This window comes from Panthera leo, chromosome C2, assembly GCF_018350215.1.
Source record: "Panthera leo isolate Ple1 chromosome C2, P.leo_Ple1_pat1.1, whole genome shotgun sequence".
Lineage (NCBI taxonomy): Eukaryota > Metazoa > Chordata > Mammalia > Carnivora > Felidae > Panthera > Panthera leo.
In genome coordinates, this window is record NC_056687.1 from 1,399,325 (window position 1) to 1,399,970 (window position 646).

Consider the following 646-nt stretch of genomic DNA (forward strand, 5'->3'; position numbering starts at 1 on the left):
CCCGCCAGAGTCCCGCTGATCCCCTCCCCGTCGCCCAGCACAGGTACAGGCAGGATCGTGCCTTCCTTGGCGGGTCCGAGCCGCCCAGCCACGCAGGGTCGCCGCCGTGGAGGCCACTGAGAGAAGCCTGGCACCCCCGGGCCGAGGGAGAACCCTGGCCCCCCGGGGCGCCCGGCTGACTCCGTGACTCAGAACATCAGTGCCGGGCCTGGACAGCACTGAAGGCCACTGAGAGCCAGCGGGTCCCAGAGAAGGGGAGACTGAGGCCTGCACACTTGTGAGAGGCAGCGTGGGCCTCCGTGGGGACGAGGGCCAAACCTTGCCCCCGGCTGTCGGGCCTGGTCGGAGCCGAGCCTCCCAGGACCCAGGGAAAGCCACGCGGTTGGGTCAGCGTTTGCCCCGAAGTCAAAGATGCTGCGGTCCGGGAGGCTGGGCGTGGGAGTCCGGGGAAGACGAGGCAGTGAGCCTGCGGGCGGGGCTGAAGCAGGGGGCTGGGACCCCGTGTGGGTCCCCATGACATCCCCCCACAAGGTCGCCGTGAGGGGGCAGGAGCGGTGCACTGGGCAGCACTGGCGTGGCCACAGGGCGGGAGCCCCGCGTGAGGGGGGAAGCCCTCTCCCAAACCAAATAAAATGGCGGAAACTAA